This window comes from Protomyctophum bolini (genome assembly GCF_963924005.1).
Source record: "Protomyctophum bolini genome assembly, chromosome: 10".
NCBI lineage: Eukaryota > Metazoa > Chordata > Actinopteri > Myctophiformes > Myctophidae > Protomyctophum > Protomyctophum bolini.
The window spans coordinates 4,923,271-4,941,408 of NC_137871.1; positions in this window are offsets into that span (position 1 = coordinate 4,923,271).

The following is an 18,138-nucleotide window of genomic DNA, read 5'->3' on the forward strand; positions in this document are numbered from 1 at the left end:
TTGAAATGACGGTTTTGAGAAATTGGATATTTCATAATAGTGTGATATTGGAACAAAATAATATTAAAAGATTTGTATTACTTAACTTGATTACTGAAAGCCATTATAAGATAACTGAGGACTTTATATTATTGTTGAAATGATAAAATTCAATTAAAAGGGATTTTAGTGTGTCTGACGGAGTTGACATGAATCAGGTATTAAGTGCATAAATGTCCCATTTTAGAAAGAAATGTTATGCGAAAAACCTGTTCCTTCTCAAGATTGGTAGTTGAGACCTGTGTCTACAAATACATCTTTTTGATTTGAATGTATCTTAAAAAAAAAAAAAATCCAGTTTGAAAAAAGTTTTGTCCCTTATCTCAAGAATGGGTGACATGTATACATGTATATATATATGTTTGTATGATTATATGATTGCATTAGATGCTTTACATTTTGGCTCAGTGTGTACTGAAGTGAACTAAACATGTATACAATGTAACAATATTGACAATCATAATATGTTTATAGCATTGAGGTCGTGCCTAACATAAAGAACAATGGCATGTCGTACAAAGTGCTTACTGTATATTTATTTAAACATTAATATAAAACACAGGCATTGCTTCAAAAGGGGAAGATTACCAAATGAAATGTAGCATGGCCTACTTGTGCTAAGTTGCATTTTAACACAGTCAACGTGGCACTTAGTCAGAAATTATATACAGAACGACTTCCTATTAGCTGCCTATATTATACCTCCACGGGACTATACAGCCAACGTTATGGCCATGACAGTGGACTCATAATAATCAATATGACAATATCAAAATAATAACATCTTGCTTTTGTTTGTGTTCATGGGTTCATGCATGTGCTGCGTGTGGAACCACTTCAGTGACGTGACTGTTTATACGTCCGATCAGCTGGAAAGCGATGCTCAGGAGGTGCAGAGAGCACACGATGATGTAGAAATATGCCACCAGCAGGGACAACTTGGCCATGGCCTTGAGGACCTTCAAGGTCTTCCACTTGGCGTCCAGTTCTGTTTGCAGAATATATATATATATTATATATTTTTTATCCCACGATTTTGTAACCCATTTTTCACCCCTGTGTCAATCATCTAATGTGATCCTGGGCTCTACACACCCTCCGCCAACCTGGGGAGAGCAACGGACTTAACTCATGCTTCCTTCATGCTTGAGTGTCCAAGTTGCTCCTTTACACCTGACAGGGGGGAGTTTCCCTGGTTGGACGTAGCGCGTGGAAGGAACACGTTATTCCAACCAGTTCCTTTCCCCTCCATCAGGCGCCCCGGCTGGCCAGGGGGAGGCAGTTTAGAGACCAGGATTACTGCATGTTTTTGTGAGGGTATCTACGCTAGGCTCGTAGCGCACCACTCGGTGGCGCGCTATGAGCTTGCAGATCTGCTATTTTTCAATAGCTAAAGCATAACATATAGTGTTAACACCAAAATGGGTTCCCGCGCAGAATGGGTTAAAACCTTATACTCGCCCTCTATAACTAAACACCTTAAATATTTTATATGTTATCCTAGAAATAGTATGTTTTTCACTGAATAGCAGCCGCTCCCGTCGCAAGTTGATGATATTGAGGAGGCGCGTTCGGAAATACCGCTATTTCCGGCCTATGGGATTTATGGAATGCATGTGCTAATAAAAAACAACTTCATATACTTCCTACGGTTCAGATGAGCATGAAAGCTGTGATGATATTACAGGTTGTATAGAGGAAGTCGGGCAGTGTGTTTTCTCCTGTGGGTGACAGCTTGTGTGTGCGCGCGCGTGCCTGTGTGTGCAGGCTCGCGTGCGGGCGTGTCGTGGTGTGAGTGGGTGATTGTAACAGGGGGAGGACCAAGAAAAGACGCAGCCTCGCCGGATTGGAGCACAGAGGAAGACGCCAAGTTTAAAGGCCTGTCAGAGAGGCGGCGACAGCGAACCCGTGCCTTCCTGACTCCCAACCCGCCCGTTCCACTGTTAGCTAGCTGCTCTAGTCATTGTGTATTGTGTAGCCTGAATAGAGATGCAGCTAAATGTAATCTGTGCCATTTGATTCAGCATGTAACGGACAGATCCGTCTGACGTAAATGGCCTCCTGCCAAGTTCCACTTCGCTAGCGGGTATCTCAGCTAAAGATAAGGGAGGGGGGCTGATCGATCTTTTGTTTTTCCAGTTTATATATTGTTTTTCTGACAGGGAGGTTAGCGATTGTATTTTGTTTTGAGGTAAGAATCACTTTTTTAGTTCTAGCTTGTTTTTATGTTCAGTCCTCCGCTCTTGGAGATTTTGTATCCGACATGGCCTGAAGGGAACACAAATAAAAAGATACAATCGAAAAACTGTTTGGACGGCGGTTTTCTTGGGAGCTGGGAAGGTCGGTTTTCCAAACCTGATGTCTCGGTTCCCCCTAGACCGGGACATCACAAAGCAATATTTTAAATACTTTTTATTAGCACATTTTATTAGCACAATCCATAGGGCAGGAACACACATGATGGGAAACCTGCGACAGGATTTTTACATATATTGAGTGAACAATGAATTCTAATGAATGATTTCTAAGATATATAAAATATTTAAGGTTGTTTTAATTTTTTTAATTATAGTTACAGAGGGCAAGCATAATGCATAACCCATTTTGACCCGAGATCAGATTCTAAAAATGTCTTCTACATCCTGACAGTTTTCTGAAAAAGCCATGTTTCTATGTCAGTCGTTCTTCGATTTTTCAAAACTAGCAGACCTACGAGCTCGAGCTTGTAGTTCTGCTATTTTTCAATAGCTAAAGCATATAGCGTAATGCTAACACCAAAAGGGGTTCCCGCCCCAAAATGGGTTAAGGCATATATAAGTCTTATTAACCAGGGATCGTTTTAAGGCAAAACTTGCCGAGCCTATACAAGTTCAGTGAACCTGTATAGACGGCCTAAGCATTGGGGGTGAATATTATGATATGATGAGGGCATAAATGGTACAGTGGGAACATTCTCTGACCTGCCCACTTGGGCCCCGTGTCCTCTTGCCCGGGCGGACCCCTGCGGCCACCGTCCATATCTACTGGCTCCTCCCGTATGTGGTCCGCTGATGGTAGAACGACCGGGTCTGTGTGGGCATGTAATGGAGGATATAGAGATGTATTTACGTGAGAGAGAGGAGTTTGGTATACCTGTGAGACGGAGGGTGACTGATTTAAGCGGTCACACCTGGGCCTGAGTCAAACTATAGAACTGGACTCAGAGATGGGTGTGGCTGCGCACCTGTTGTGCATCATGGACTTGATCAAGGCACAACAGGATAAATCAGTCATCTCCACAAACGCTCAGGAGATATAGCCTCTGTCCGGACAGTGGGGAGATCGCCGCTCCTGTGTAATGTGATATTATTGTGTGTAATTCCCTGCACGTGAAGGAATAAAACTGTCTACTTAAGGAATGATGCCCTGTGTTGTGTCCTTCCTTGCCCTCATGGTGACTAGTCTGTCACAGTACCATTTATTGGAAACCCTTTTGGTGTTTTAAGCACTATGTTATACTTGGGGGGTCCTTGACATGAAATATAGGCCTATTGTAGCCTGGCTAATAAGCCAGACTAATATCACACAACACATCCGCCGGCAGGCAATTATTCTTTGCCAAGGGCTGATTCGGTCTGGCTTATAATATTAGCCAGGCTAGGCCTATTGAGCACCACTGATATAGAAACTGGTATTTCAGAAAACTGATTTAGAAAGCTTTTTTTTTTTTTTTTTATGCAAGGTCAAAATGGGTTAATGGGTTAATGTGTTGGTTTAAGTATAGCTTATAACAGCGGTTCCCAAACCTATTTGGCCATGCACCCATATCTATGCACATAATAATGAACCTGAATATGGCATATATACTCAGCATTATGCTATATTCTGCATATACATTTTAACCCATTTAGGCCTGATGTTGAATTAAAAAAAAAATTGCCCTGGTCCTTGAGGGAGTTCAAGGGCGTCCCCAGCTAAATGACATAGTTTGATTTTACAATTATAAACTGGGCATCCCAGGGATAGAAATGCCATTCAATGTGGGGTCCCGTAAGACTAACGCATGTCAAACTGTGGGCGTCCTTGAAATTAAACGGGTTGAGAATCACTGCTAGAGTCGGGGAAAAAAAACTTATCTTATATGAGGGGTCCCTGTCATGTCTCTTCAAATGGGGGTCCGCACGAGGGGCTAATTATTTAGTGTCAATTATTATTATTATTATTTTTAAACGTTTGGGAAGCACTGATGTATAATGTAAAGCATAAATGGTAAATGGTGCATATATATATATATAGCGCCTTTATCCCAGGCGCTTTACAGAGATTGTACATTACATTCACACACACCGATGGCAGCTGAAACCATGCAAAGGCACCAACCGGCACATCAGGAGCAATTTGGGGCTCAGCGTCTTGCTCAAGGACACTTCGACGACACTAACTCTGGGGGAGCCCGCGGGTTCGAACTGGCAACCTTGCGGTTCCCATCCAGCCATAAAGTATTTTTACTGTGGAAATTGTACAGAAACCTGTGCCACAGCCGTTTAGAAAGAAAGTAAAAATCACACCCGTGTGCACCCCCCCCCGCCCCTCTCTCTCTCTCATTAGGCTCTGATCATGCTGGGGCCTTAAATTCAAGATGGCCACCGTGGTGTGAGCATGAGCGTTTGCTGAAGCCTCAGTCTGTACTATAAACTTACTATTAGACCTTTTTGCTGCTCCTATTGTTATCCTGACTATACACAGCCTTACTTTGATAACCCAGCTTTAAAAATCTGACTCTAGTAGCTCAAGTTAACTCAGTTAACTCAGTGTACATAACCTAACTACTCTGACTGACTGCATTACCATCAGCTGATCATGGTTGAACCCATCACCAACCAAGCCATCTGGGCTGCCCTACAGCAAATGAAGACTGAAATGATTTCCCATTTCGACACAAAAATGGACAACATCCATACCAGCCTAACAGCTATTGATGGAAAGCTATCCACGATGGGTGACCAGGTCGAACAGCTTGAGCAAAGAGTCAGCGCTAACCAGGATAACATAATAGAACTTGTAGATCGGGTGAAAAAGCTGGAGAAAGAGAACGAATACCTGAGGGAGAAGGCCGACGACGCTGAGAATAGAAGTCGGTCCTCGAACCTTCGTTTCCTTCATGTACCAGAACGGGAAGAGGCCGACGACATCATGGGCTTCATGAACCAACTGATCCCCCATCTGTTCGGCAAGGAGAACTTCCCCGTCCCGCCGGTCATCGAGAAAATACACCGCAACCCGACGGCTCGTCGCCAGGATTCCCAAGCGGGCCCGAGGCCAATCCTGGTGAAATTTCTTAATTTCCAGGATAAGCAGAGGATCCTTCGACTTGCCCGGGAGAAGGGTGAGCTGCTGTTCAAGGGGCGTCGTATCCATATCTACGCAGACTACAGTGCTGCCCTGATGCAGAAGCGCCGAATGTATGACCCCATCAAGAAAAAATGCCAAGAACGCACCCTCCAATACTCCCTACTCTACCCGTGTAGATTTAAAATAACGTTCAAAGGCAAACCCGTTTTCTTCTCCTGTCCAGAAGACGCCGAGATATTCCTCCACGACGTCCCGGTTTGATCTCCATACACCGCTGGTGATAAACTTCATCTTTTCTCTCCATCTCGTCATGTAAGGCCTATTTATACTTTCTCCACATGAACTTGCCTAGTTGCATACAGATCGCTTATCAGCACTGTGGTCCCGAGACGTAAAAATGACTCTTTTTTGTTGTATTAGTTTGTTATAAAACGGCATGTTGCTGTGGCGCCGGAGGCCGCCATCTTTGTTTGTGCCGTAAATCGTCTTGCAGTGAAGTAAGTTCCTGTGCTGTGAACTGTCGTGAAATAATACCGCGACACCTGATTTCTGCGTTCTGACAGGATCTATAGGCAAGTTGCAAAAAGCCTGCCAAAGGGGATAAACACTCGGGACCTTAGACCCCACATTTATTTAAATGACTTTGGTTTCTACCCTCTCCTTATTATTTATTTATCGATGATTGCTATTATTATTATTATTATTAATATTACTAATTTACTATTCATTTTATTTTATCTTTTGTTAAGAAAACCTCCAGTAAATATTGAAACTATTTGCTCCAGAGCTATCCCCTGTTATTAATTTTGCAGACTGAGTTCTGCTAGATGCTGAGCTCCATATTGTTCTGCTCCACCCAGTCTGTATTTTTATTTGTTTTTTGTGTGTGCGCTTGTGATGTCGGTGTGTGTGTGTGTGTGTGTGTGTGTGTGTGTGTGTGTGTGTGTGTGTGTGTGTGTGTGTGCGTTTGTGCGTGCGTGTGTGTGTTTCGTGCTCTCCTGTGCGCTGCTCTTCCCACCATCAGCCCAGCTCAATGTATTCCATTCTTACACATACTCATGGTCATAATGTCATCTTTATTTTTTCTATAATCAGACTATGAAAGGTTTACATATTATTCATGTTAACATCAGGAGCCTGTTCCTAAAAATCAACCTTTTAAGGGCTTGGGTCGAGTATAATAAACCTAATGTAATCACTCTCTCTGAGACATGGCTGACTGACTCTATCCCTGACAATGCTGTCCAACTTAATGACTATGTGTTGTATAGAGCTGATAGAGGCACAAGAGGAGGTGGTGTAGCTACATATGTTTCTTCTCACTTTGCCTCTGAGCTGGTTAACCCAAATGTGAATCCTGTGCATTTTGAATGTCTATTCATAAGGATACTTTTTCATGAAAATAAACACTTGGTGATAGGAAATATTTATAGACCTCCAAATGCTCCCGCTGAATCGATACAACATATCCTGTCTACTATCAATTCCATAGATCGGCTAAATGAAAACATTATTTTGGGGGACTTTAACCGAAATTGGCTTGAAAGGTCATCATCCAATGACCGTAATACTATCAACAGCAGTAATCTCACCCAACTCATTAGCGAACCTACCAGAGTCGATCCTGTTCATTTAACTAAATCTCTGCTAGATTGGATTCTTGTCTCTCATCCTGACAGAATTACAAAATCTGGGGTTTTACCCGACTGCTTTAGTGACCACTCAATTATTTTCTGTGTGTGGAAGATCCAATTACCTCGTTTACCACCAAGATATATAAAAGTAAGACAGCTTAAAAATTTGAACAATTAACTCTTTACCCATGATTTACTCGACATTAACTGGGATCGCTTTCAATTAATACCCTCGGTTGGAGACGCTTGGAACTTCCTCTATACAGAACTTAACAAAGTCATAGATAAACATGCCCCCTGGATTTCCATCAAGGTTAAAGGTAGACACTTACCCTGGATTAATGGTGAACTCATTCAGCTGTTCAAACAGAGAGACAAGGCCTGGCTAAAATATCGATCATCAAATGATTCGTCTGACTGGAACACATATAAACATTTAAGGAACACATGTAAAACCAAAACTAGAAATGCCGAAGCAAATTTCTACAAGGACTGTCTAAATAATGAGTTCAATAACAGAATTAATAACATATTTAATAAAACAAGTAAAACTCCAAATCTCATTAAGATCAATGACGGGCTAACTGGCGATCCTTCCATAATAGCCAATGCTTTTAGTCACCACTTCTCCTCTGTTTGCAGCTCCCAATCGGGCCCACCTTATTCTCATGCCCCCCCGAATAATCCCAGAGTTGGTAGCTCCTTCTCTTTTGCCAAAATCACTCCAATTGATGTCGAACTGGCAATCCGGGAGTTACGGTCAGGTGCTGCTGGTCCTGATGGTTTAGAGATCAAATTCCTGAAAATTGCACCTCATATTCTCTCATTCCCACTCTCTGATTTATTTAATCTTTCTTTATCAACATGTGAAATTCCGTCAATCTGGAAATGTGTCAGTGTCACCCCCCTACATAAAGCTGGAGATCCTCATGATCTCAACAACTATAGACCAATTTCTATTATAAATAGCACAGTAAAGATTTTTGAAAAGTTAATCTTTAAACAACTCTCCAAGTATGCCAATAACTTTCACATTCTATCTCCATTTCAATCTGGCTTCAGACCCAATTTTTCCACCACTACAACACTCATAAAATTTACAAATGATATGTTTTCATCATTCGAAAACGGCATGCACACAGGTGCTATATTTATCGACCTTACCAAGGCATTCGATCTTGTAGACCACTACCTACTCCTTGACAAATTATACTCCATTGGTCTCTCCCGAGAATCAGTTCTCTGGTTTAATTCATATCTCCATCTTAGACGTCAGTGTGTCTCGTTTCAGGGGAACCGATCTGAATTTAAAATTATAGAGAAAGGTGTACCCCAGGGTTCTTCCCTGGGGCCTCTGCTTTTCTCCATTTTTATTAATGACCTACCCACAATCTGTTCCGATTGCCAAATTCAATTATATGCCGATGACACAGTCATCCACGCATCAAATTCCGACATTGCCCAAATCCAGTGTACATTACAGGCTGACTTTGATGCAGTTCAAAGATGGTTCCATCTTAACAAGCTGATATTAAACAAAAAGAAATCTGTTAGCATGGTCTTTTCCACAAGACCAACTTCTTTGCCTCTACCAATTACATTTGCTGACGGCACACAGCTCGAAATGGTTGACAAATTTAAATATCTCGGCCTTTGGCTCGACCCTCAACTGACATTCGAGCCTCACATCACCTCTGTTATCCAGAAAGTTAATTTCAGCCTGAAAATTCTATATCGATCAATTAACTGTTTCACCCTTCAGGTCAGGAAATGAATAATCTCTCAACTAATTCTCCCTATCTTAGACTATGCTGACATTGTTTACCAAAATACCTCCGATACACACCTCTATCCCCTCAACGTAACATACAACAATCTCTGTAGATTTATACTGAGGTGTCCCTATATGACCCACCACTGTACCCTGTACGAGTCCCTCAACTGGCTAACACCAAAAGCTCGAAGACACTCTCACTGGCTTCTATTTATCTTTAAATGCATACACTTCAATTACCCGGAATACTTAAAACAATATCTACGTCCCTTCAGCTCACCTTACAACCTGAGGCACACTGACCATCTTTACCTTACAGTCCCCACCAACATCAGAAAAGTAGTTGGTCGGCGTGCTTTTAAATTCAAAGCTCCTGTCGACTGGAACAATCTCCCCAGTTCCCTCAGATCCATTAACTCCTTCAATATTTTTAAAGTGTCTATCCTTACCCATCTCCAAATACCATGCTCCTGCTTCTAAATGCCTCCTATTGTTCGGATTGTTCTCTCTCTCCTTACATCATGTGGCAAATGTTCTACTTACTATTTACTATTTACTATTTACTATTTTCAAGTGCATGTTTGTACTCTGTTATGATGTATTGACAATGTTGTTAATGCATTCTCACGTCTGTCATGATGCTCGGCCTGATGTTCTTCCGATGTATGTTCATCATCTTGTATACTATACTATATTGACTTATTGATACCATGTTGTGGTTGAATAGGTGGGATGGGAGCAGCTAGTTTTAGGAGAGCTTTGTTGTTTGTTTTGTCCTCGATTATGTATGTATGATTGTACTTGTTGTATTGTCTTGTATTTACTGTATGTTGCTGGACCCCCTCGAAAACGAGATGATGCATCTCAAGGGGATATCCTTTCTCAATAAAGGTTCATAATTAGCAGGCAAGGGACCGTACCTATGTTCCCTCAGCCCTATGTTCCCTCGGGTCCGCGTCAATATGCCGACGGTCCGATCGACAACCTACCTCAAACCCTCACCCTAAACCTAACCTCCCCCGGGGCAGACACCCTCTCCTGACCCCCTGAGGGAACATAGGGCTGAGGGAACATAGGGCTGAGGGAACATAGGTGTTATGATTAACTGTATTCTACGTATTGGACCCTCATCTGGTTCTGGTGTGTGAAGACCCGGACAGACAGACAGACAGGCCGGCCCGGGAGAAGAAATTAACATGACACGGAGACATGGTCACATTAAATCGTTCACAAGGTTTATTACACTTACAGCAGCATATATAGCTTGGATACTTCATGTCCTAATGACGTCACAGACTAGACATCACAATCACTGCCTGCCAGCAGCGGCCTTCAGCGTGCTCTAACACAGCTCCACAGTATGTTACCATTCAGGCAGGCAGTACACCATACATATAAGTACATTGCACGTATCAGTACCGAGTATCCGAACACAGCACCAAGTATCAGAACACTATAATACAACAATAGGTATGACCCCGCAGGCAACAGTACAGCACTATCTCTCTCTCTCTCTGTTTCTGGCACAACAGTGCCCCTACTGGTACTCATAGTCATACTCGTGCTCATTAACGTCACATACATGAACAACACGGACATTGCTGTTCCTTGGAGTGGTTGACTTGCACCACTCAAAAAACAATGCAGGCCTAGTGTAGGCTATATAGGCCTATATCGGTTGCAGCAAAGTTAGGATTGTTCTTACTTTTATTCAATATTGATTATTGTGATGTATTGATCTGTGTATATTGATATGTATTGATATCGTTGTGATGTGATGACGGTTTTCAATTTAAACGTTTTTAAACAGGGCCATGCATGCACGTGCAGCTGCTGTCTCGATTAAGTGAGACAGCTGCACGTGCATGGCCAATCGATTGATTCATGCGACGCTATCAGACGAAGAATTCAATGATGCCAGACGAGATCGCAGTATATAACAGCAGGCTATAACTTCTCACTCATTTTCATTTTATGTAATTGAGATTGGTTACATTAAGCAAAGGTCTACTCAAAACTTTGGCATTGATTAGACAGCACCGTAAGCATGCACCCCTGCACCAAATCCTATTTCCTCCCAATAGAAATATATCGGATCTGCTATTGATTACCAAACGTTATTAACATTATATCCATGGCAGTGTATATAGGCTATGCCACATGGCACATGATGTAACCCTAATATTATGGACACAAATCGTCATGATGGCATAGTCAATGAATATTACGCACCTTACGCAGCGCCTGCCCTGCAGTCAGAAGTCAGAACTTAGCCCTTGGCCTTAACGAAGGTTACGTAGGTAACCATGGTTATGTGAGCGATTGGATCACTCCAATATATGATAGTTCCGTCCGCAGGCGGAGCGTCGAGCGGACTTACCGATGATCCCGTGCTAACAGCCACGGGAAAATGACGTGTGAGTGAGGCACCGCCTCCCGAGGTTACTTTGCTCGCACACGTCATTTCCCCTTCCTCGTACCCTTTCCGAGGCGTGATAGATCTCCGCGACTATAATTGGAGTGATCCAATCGCTCACATAACCATGGTTACCTACGTAACCTTCGTTATGTAGCGCTATATTGGATCACTCCAATATATGATAGTACACTACCAGATCAGTCGGAGACCTATCAATGAGAACAAGAGCCAGGCCCTCCCAGTGGAAGCGGCCAGCCCCAGCTCAATCACAGAGAGGGGCCCACTGTCTCCGAAGGAGCAGAGGCAACCCCTAAAACGGCTTGTTCCAACCGGTTCTCAGGGACCACATTGACGCGGTAGAACCTGGTGAAGGTACTAGGCGACGTCCAGCTGGCTGAGGCACAGATGTCCGAAAGGGGGACACCCTTAAGCTGCGCCCAAGAAGTAGCCATGCCCCGAACCGAGTGCGCCACCACCGCGGGCGGCAGAACCTGCCCCGTGGTAGGTTCTGTGTGGTAAGCACAGGCAATTGTATCAACAAGCCAATGTGAGAGTCTTCGCTTTGAGAGCCCTTGGCCCAAGACTCTATCACCATAGCATACGAAGAGCTGATCAGTCAGTCTGACCGCCTTCGTTCGCACGATGTAGGCGTCCAAAGCCCTCACCGGGCAGAGGACGTGAGGAGCCTCACCCGAGCCCTCCCCACTCAAGGGAGGGACATAGGCAGACAGGTGAAGAGGCCGATTCACATGTCCCACAGACAGAACCTTCGGCAGAAAGGAAGAATTGGGTCGCAAAGTAATACTCGATTTACCGGGACCCATCTGGAGACACTCTGCGCTCGTAGAGAGCGCATGGAGCTCCCCAACCCTCTTTGCAGAGGTGACTGCCAAGAGAAACGCAGTCTTCCATGAAAGGTGCTGAAGAGAGGCAGTATCCAGGGGCTCGAAGGGAGGCTTCCCGAGTGCTGAGAGCACCAAGCCAAGGTCCCACGTGGGGACCTGAAGAGCCTTCACTGGGTGGAGGCGCCTTACTCCTTTCATAAAGCGTGACAGCAATGGATGGTTACCCAGCCGTCCGTCAAAGCCATCAGAATGGCATGCAGAGATAGCGGCCATATACACCTTTAGAGTGTTGGCCGCCCTGCCCTCGTCCAGCAGTGACTGCAGAAAGTGTAGCACAATCTGAACATCACAGTGCTCCGGGTCAGCACCACAGGTCGCGCACCAAGTGCGGAACCGGCGCCAACAACCTGGTATGTTGCAACCGTAGACGGGGCTCTGGAACTCTGCAACTTATGTAGAACTCCCTCTGGGAGACCTAGACCCGACCACCTGCGCCTCTCAGGGGCCAAGCCCATAGCTGGAGGCGATCGGGGCGGGGGTGCCACAGGGCTCCCTGAGCCTGCGAAAGCAGGTCGGGCCTCTGAGGCAACTGCCACGGTTGACCAGAGACAGTAGCACCCTGAACCAAAGGCGTCTCGGCCAGCGTGGGGCTATCAGAAGCAACCGATGTCCCTCCCTCCCGACTCTGTCCAGCGCAGCCTGGATCAGGGGAAATGGAGGGAAGGCATAGAGCCGCGTCAGCGGCCAGTCGTGAGCTACGGCATCCAGGCCCAGAGGCCCTGGAGGATTTGCCAGTGAGAACCAACTGGGGCAGTGAGCGGTTTCCTGGGAGACAAACAGGTCCACCTGTGCCCTCCAAAACCTGTTCCACAGTTGTTGCACGACCTGAGGGTGGAGACGCCAGTCCCCCTCTCTCGGTCCGTCTCTGGACAGCATGTCCGCTGCAGAGTTCTGGACCCCCGGGACATACGTGGCCCGAAGAGATGGGAAGTGAGCCTGAGCCCAAACTAAGAGCTCCCGCGTCATCTCGTGGAGACGGCGGGACCTCAACCCAGCTTGATGGTTGATGTAGGCTACAACCGAGGTGTTGTCTGACCGCACCAACACATGCCGGCCTTCCAGATGCCGAAGAAAATGCCGAAGCGCCAGGCACACAGCTCTGAGCTCCAGCACATTGATATGTTGGACAGACCATGGCGGACTCCAGCGGCCGCTGGCCGCCATGCCCCTGTACACAGCACCCCAACCTTCCAGAGAGGCATCGTTGCACACCAGTTCCCTGCGTGTCATCCTGCTGAGCGCCCTCCCTGACTCCAAGAAGGAGCGGGCACGCCACAGAGTGAGTGCGAGCACACAGGACTTCGTCACCAGGAGACGACGATGTCTGTGTCGCCGCCGATGCAGCTTGTGGGCATTGAACCAACGCTGCAGCGGCCTGAGATGAAGGAGACCTAAGGGGACCAGCGACGAGGCCGCTGTTAGCAGGCCCAGTAGGCGTTGGCAGTCCCCGACGGACACTGTCCGTCCCAGGCGGAACCGGAGGAGAAAGGACAGAATCGTCTCGACTCTCTTGGCGGGCAGACTCGCCCTCATGAGAGATGAGTTTATAGCCATCCCCACGAAGACCACGTCTTGTGAAGGGGACACACGGCTCTTCTTCTCGTTCAGGACCAACCCTAGCTCCTGGATGTGTTTTAACAGGAGGCTGGTGTCCCTGGCTGCGTGCTCTATCGACGGAGCACAGAGGAGCCAGTCGTCGAGATAATTCAATACCTGAATGCCCATGGAGGAGAGGGGCTCCAGAACCGCATCCATGCATTTTGTGAAGGTGCGTGGTGCAAGAGAAAGCCCGAAGGGAAGTACCTGGTATTCGTAGGACTCTCCCTCGAAGGCGAACCGGAGGTATTTCCAGTGGCTTGGATGGATGGGCTCTTTCATGAGCCCACACTAGAAGCTCCCGCGTCATCTCGTGGAGACGGCGGGATCTCAATCCACCTTGATGGTTGAAGGCCACCACCGTAGTGTTGTCTGACTCGACCCACACATGCCGGCCTTCCAAACACTGAGGAAAATCCCATAGAGCTAGGCGCACAGCTCTGAGCTCTAGGACGTCGACGTGTCGGACCATCCGTCCCAGGTGGAACCGGTGGAGAAAGGACAGAATACTTTCACTGCTCTGTCCGTCCTGGCTTGGCCGGCACCTTGGAGCGTAAAGACCAAGTGTGCAACATAGGAGCCCAGCAGCATGGCTGCATTAAGGCGGGCCACAGCGGCCAGGACATTAACGTGCCGTTCAGGAGCTGGTGACTTGTCGACTCGTCGCAGGTCCCAGCAACCATCGTACTTCTCTACGGCGTCTGACAGCCGGAGTGCCCACAGCAGGGAGACTGCCACCGCCGGTGGGGTCTTGCCCATAATCTTCCACACTCACAGGTGGGAAGTGGCCATCCCGGTGCTGCACCGTCCCAGATGGGGGAGGCGATTGTCACCAGGGAAGGAGCCTTGTGGGTCGACGGCCTCTAGCCAGGATGCATAAAGCGAGCCAATAGAGCCCGTCAGGTCGCAGGCTCGACAGCGCAAGGGGAAAGGTTGACTACCTAGTCACCTCCCTACTAGGTCACGCCTAAATGTCGTCGGGATCGGACTCGAGCCCGCGACACGCTGTCGGGCCGGGATACCAGCCTAGATGCCTGGACCACAAGGCCGGCCCAGGCCAGAGTCCTGCCACCACTGGGTGTGCATGCTCTAGACCCAGGCAACAAAGCAGACACAGTGCCCGATGGGCTGTGGCCAGCTCTAAGCTAACAAGCAGCGAAGGCTATCGCCAAAGCTAGACTGTATAAACCTGCATCACACGTCGTATATCAGCCTTCGGCTCATACGGGTGACAGGACAGAAATATAATATGTACAGTATATTATATATAAAGCTTCATCGCACTTATTCAGGCGATAGGACAGAAGTATAATATACACCGTCACTGATGTAATGTAACGTACACATACACATCAGACTTCACCACACACCGTATATCGGCCCTTGGCCTATACGGGTGACAGAAGTCAGATATATAGCATTTAAAGCTGCATCAAACACCGCATATCGACCCCTGGCGTATACGCATAATAGGGTAGAAGTATAATACATAGTTACTGTGTAACGTGCAATATACTGGCAGATAAACCTCAGCACCCACCGTATATTGGCCCTGGCCTATACGGGTGATAGTCTACAGACAACAGTCACCTGTCAGCTGTGCAACACAGGAACACATAAAGCTGTATCACACACCGTACATTCGCCTGTGGCTTATACGGGTGATAAGACATTATATACCCGGTTACCTGTGTAACGTATATAATATACAATATATGCTATATCACACACCATATATTGGCCTAGCTTTAGCTCATATGGGTGACAGCACAGAAAGAGTTAAATATACAGATAAACAGTTACTATTGAACTCACAAATGTATAAAGCTTTATCACACCGTACGTTAGCCCGTGGCTTATACGGGTGACAAGACAGAGAATATTATATACCCAGTTACCCTGTAACGTATATAATATACAACATATGCTATATCACACACCATATATTGGCCTAGCTTCAGCTCATATGGGTGACAGGCAGCACAGAGAGATAAATATACAGATGAACAGTTACTATTGAACTTACAAATGTATACATAAAGCTTTATCACACCGTATATTGGCCCTTGGCTCATACTGGTGACAGCACAGAAAATATTATATACGCAGACACCCGTGTACGTATAGAATATATAGTATAACCATATCACACACCGCATACTGGCCCTTGGCTCATACGGGTGATAGAATACCAACAAGAGTCAACTGTGCAACGTATAAATATACAAGGCTGTACTACACAGTATATTGGCCCTTGGCTCATACTGGTGACAGCACAGAAAACATCATATACGCAGACCTGTGTATATATAGAATATACAGCGTAGCTATATCACACACCGTATACTGGCCCTGGGCTCATACGGGTGATAGAATACCAACAGGAGTCAACTGTGCAACGTATAAATATACAAGGCTGTACTACACAGTGTATTGGCCCTTGGCTCATACTGGTGACAGCACAGAAAACATCATATACGCAGACCTGTGTATATATAGAATATACAGCATAGCTATATCACACACCGTATACTGGCCCGGCCTGGGCTCATACGGGTGATAGAATACCAACAGGAGTCAACTGTGCAACGTATAAATATACAAGGCTGTACTACACAGTATATTGGCCCTTGGCTCATACTGGTGACAGCACAGAAAACATCATATACGCAGACCTGTGTATATATAGAATATACAGCATAGCTATATCACACACCGTATACTGGCCCGGCCTGGGCTCATACGGGTGATAGAATACCAACAAGAGTCAACTGTGCAACGTATAAATATACAAGGCTGTATCACACAGTATATTGGCCCTTGGCTCATACTGGTGACAGCACAGAAAACATTATATACGCAGAAGACCCATGTAATGACGTACGTATATACAATATAACTATATCACACACCGTATACTGGCGCTTAGCTCATACGGGTGATAGAATACCAACAAGAGACAACTGTGCGATGTATAAATATACAAGGCTGTATCACACGCCGTATATTGGCCCTCGGCTCATATGGGTGACAGCACACAAAGAGTTAAATGTACAGTTTCCATGTTAACTTCATAATATGTGTAAATAAGTATAATATACAGTCACTTAGTTGCAATGTATAGTATAGAGAAACTGTGTCACACCACTTAGTAGCCTTGGGCTTTACAGGGGTGACAGAATACAAATAACCAGTTGCTCATGAAACTTACAAATGTACAAAGCTTTATCACACATGATAAAAGCCATATGATATACAGACACTTGTGTTAATGATATAGTATAGGAAGACCTTATCACACACCGTTTATTAGCCTTTGGCTTTATACGGAGGGACAAGACAGGACAAAACAAGTAACAATACTTTGTGTAGTGCTTGTGCAACTGCAATGTGAATTAGCACCGCAGCCAACTGAGCTCTCGATCTCAGCTGTGCCTGGTGTACTGCGTCATGTGAGCGGTCGATTTAATACCCGCGCTATTCTGACGGATTTAAATCACCACAGCTCCTCACGGAGAGCGAGTCACAGTAACGAGACGGGGGGAGCAGAGAACGCGTGGCGTCTCCTTCTTTCCCTGGGAGACGAGCTAGCTGCCGAGTGGCTAGCGAGACCCGCTCCGCAGCCGTCTAGGGAAGGCGTCCGTTCCCGAAGTAAGAGCCGTGAGGGACCGGCAAAGCAGACAGACGTCAGACAAACGAAAGACAGCTAGTCAACAAGGGCAACCTCCTATGACGCCGTAGCGCGAGCGACCGGCTCGTGCCACCGTAGCACGGTGGTGTTTTTAGCTAGTAGCTTCCAACACACTGATACAAGAAGGCAACTCAGAGAGGAGCCAAGCTGGCTGCTCAAAAGGAGTTATACGCTTCTTACGGTAAATACCTTAGTCCTTACCAATCGACGACGCCGAGGAAAGGAAAGAGGAAGGGGAAATGACGTGTGCGAGCAAAGTAACCTCGGGAGGCGGTGCCTCACTCACACGTCATTTTCCCGTGGCTGTTAGCACGGGATCATCGGTAAGTCCGCTCGACGCTCCGCCTGCGGACGGAACTATCATATATTGGAGTGATCCAATATAGCGCTACATAACCACCGTTAAGGCCAAGGGCTTAGAAGGGGTCCTTCTAGTCAGTCCAACATAATGTGTGCGTATAACCTCCAGGAAGTGCATCTCTCAACACATCCACATCCTCAGTATATATTCATGTAACTCCGAGGGTGTTTGTATATAGGCCTACAGAATGTAACCAAATGGACCGCTTGGTTACACTTGTGCACCCTCGGGAGAGTTACAAGTGGATACGTGCCTCCTCCTCCTCCATCGAAGGACAGATTAATTCGTCCAAAGCAAACTTTTTTGTTTCGCTGCGGTGTGCAGTAAAGATGTTTGTCTGACTATATTTGAAGTTTTACTTTTGTGTTTTGTTTGTTTGTGTGTCTAA